The 3,015-nt window shown below is 45.9% G+C and overlaps 1 long non-coding RNA gene across 1 annotated transcript; it reads right to left on the reverse strand.

The window, feature by feature from the left end:
* LOC136610105 (uncharacterized) lies at nt 1-1,665 on the reverse strand. The gene is made up of 4 exons (XR_010790066.1): nt 1,630-1,665; nt 506-592; nt 218-278; nt 1-31 (listed from the first exon to the last, which is right to left on the reverse strand). It is a non-coding gene; the product is annotated as an uncharacterized lncRNA (long non-coding RNA).
* Between the last annotated feature and the right edge of the window lie 1,350 nt (nt 1,666-3,015).

Below are 3,015 nucleotides of genomic sequence, written 5' to 3' on the forward strand. Positions count from 1 at the left end.
GTACACTCCGTATCCCTCCTCCAGCCGGACCCTATTAGAGAGTGAAGAAGATGGTGACAATCTAGGACATGGTCTCTCTACTATAAGATGTATAATCAGGGCCGGGCGTGAATGTGACCCGTGTACCGACCGACACATCATCTATTACCTGTCTGTGATGTAGTGTAATATATGGTGTCTGTATACAATAAGTACATGTAGGGGGTTCTGTACTTACACACTGATGGGATCGGATGGGGTCGGTAATAAATCCGCTGTCCGAGCCATCAGCAAGAAGCCTAAGAGAAGAATGTGGATGAGTCAGCTGATAATAGGGGCTGCTGGGGGCCGCTGGCATCTGTACTATATCTCCTTCTATACTCCCACTTTTATTATACTGTTATATATGGCCCCTTGTCCCCGAGGTCTAGTTTCCTGATGAGTGTGGGGGTCATGTCCGTGAGGGCCAGCACCAGATATTGGGGTAACCGTCACCATCATGGGGGTCCTGCAGTCAGATCCTTACATGCTCTCCAAGATGTTCTTGAGCCCTTGCTGTGGCGGCTCAGGACTATATACATCTAGAGGGACCCCCTCCACGTCCTCCGGGGTCCTAATAGAGAGTAGAGAAGATGGTGACAGTTTAGGACATGGTCTCAGTAATAACATGTAGATTTCAGGCCCACATTGTACATTATGAGGCTCTTCCAGCGCTGTTTTAGCACATGAGAGGTGTGCGCACAAAAAGGGCTTCTAAAGGAAGCAGAAGGTTCCTCTAGGAGCGTCACATGAGCGATTGTTAGAGGCGCTAAGTGTGTGCATCCAACAGAGATAGGACATGGGGGTGCGGTTCACATGGGAGCTCCGCGGTGCAAGGATAGGGCCGGTCTGATCTCTGCTGCCTGCTTACCATACACTCCTATGGGGGCTGGAAAACCCCCTCAGGCACCACGGATCGTGGGAACGGACTATTTCAAGGAGCTGGAATTAACCCATTCATGTGATCTCTTGAGCAGGACAGCTGCCATCTTTTCAAGCAGCTATGCTGCGATACATCAGCTCTGATGTGACAGAGGCCGGAGGGATATATGTGATTTCTGGGGAGCTCTGTGGTGACATCACATAGTAACATAATATGTAAGGGTAAAAAAAGACAAATCTCCACCCAGTTTATCCTGTTTCCACCTCCCCTTGTTGATCCAGAGGAAGGCAAAAACCCCAATGAGGCCATTTTGGTGGATTTAGAGTAATGATTGAAGGACGGATCTTTCTTCCCTCTCCCTTTTTTTAGTTCCTCTTGAATAATCCCACAAGGGGACTTGAAGATCCTTTGATGGCTTCCACAATACACTGCACTACCTGTGTGTTATTACCCCATGTAGCTGTGGGGTGGGCCCCTAGATGCAGTCTCACTGGAGGGCCCGAGGTGCTCCCGTCCGACACGTCTGACATTCCGTTTTTATGGTAATTTTGTATGACTCTAATCCCGTTTGTTGTGTGTTTGTCTCTTTGGAGTCCGCCGGGATCGTCCTCATGGACTCTGGTTTTGGCCCCATTGTAATAAGCTGGCTGCACCTCGTTACATTTGTTTTCCTGCCATCCTTCTATGTATCTAATTATCATCCAGGGGTCTTACAAAAGGATACTTACATCTCTACTGGATCCATTTGCTCCAAGTCTTCTAAACTCTCTCTGCAATAAACGCCAAAGCTCTCTTCGCTCTAGAAAAGAGTAAATAGGTTAGTGAGAATCTTGGCGTCCGGTCGGCCATTATTATATACAGGACCGGACATGATACATAATACCATTATATAACAAGTCATTATAGGCTCTTATCGGTTCAGTGTCGCCCCTTCCAGATATTCAGGACGTCTTCAGTCCCCCAAACTCCCCAAATAGTACAGATAGCACAAGCATTAATATACTCAACGCATGAACCCGACGCTGCGGCTGTAAGGAGGATTATCACTGCATTATGGGCTCTAAAGGGAAGGGATCCGCTGTGATATCCCACTTCCACCACAATGGCCGATGAAGTCAGATCTTGGTCCTACAGTCCAACTATAGATTACAGTCAGCTAAACCCTAATAAGGAATAGAACGCATTTGCTTCATTGGTTCCAGCAATGTGGGGTCAAGTCCATCTGTTCTTTCTATCGGCCGTCGTAACTCACTTTAGTTGCCAAATCCTAATAACCCAGCGGCCCGACGAGTCGTGTAATTACCCTCTGGGTGGTGGGCATTAGAGATGCCGAAGACCAATGTTAACCCCGTAACGCTATAGGATGTAAGATTACATGGCAGCGTGGTACTTAACGCACCAGGATATAACCTTGCATCATGTGGATGGCGCGGGTCAGAAGCTGAGCCCGCGCCACCTTACAGTGGGAGTTGGCTGTTACGGATAGCCGGCCTCCGCTGCAACACCAGAGATCAATGACCACATCGGTCCTCACTTTTAACCCCCTACATGTAGATTGCGGCATGTAAAGGGTTCACAGAGGGCGCCGCTCGCTCTATGTCGGCATCGGGCCCCCGCTATGTAATCAGGTGCTGGCATACCCGCTTGCCAATACCTATGAACAAGTGATAAGGCATTGTAGTACAGAACTCCTCACTGCTTTATCATAGCGATCTTAGCTGCTACGGTTCAGGTTTCCTACAGGGATATAGAAAATGTAAAAAAACAAAAATGATTTTAAAAAAAACATAACATAAAAATAATTCAAAAAAACTTTTTTTCACTGTTTCCTCTATTTAAAAAAAAAAAACAATTAAAACTCCCCCATATTTGGTATCGTTGTATCCGTGATGACCCAAACAACAAGCTGAACACACTGTCTATCTTGTACAGCAAAAAGCATAACAAAAAAAACTAAGACTAAAGCAAAATGCTTATTTTCTTAATTTTTTTCTTCTAAAATACGCAATTAAAGTGATCAAAAAGGCTGATACACCCCAAAATCACTTTTTACTACATTTTTTTCTTGGGTGACCAAAAAGGGCAGTTCTGGCATTATTTTATTTTCTGACGAT

The sequence above is a fragment of the Eleutherodactylus coqui genome, chromosome 2, assembly GCF_035609145.1.
Source record: "Eleutherodactylus coqui strain aEleCoq1 chromosome 2, aEleCoq1.hap1, whole genome shotgun sequence".
Classification (NCBI taxonomy): Eukaryota; Metazoa; Chordata; class Amphibia; order Anura; family Eleutherodactylidae; genus Eleutherodactylus; species Eleutherodactylus coqui.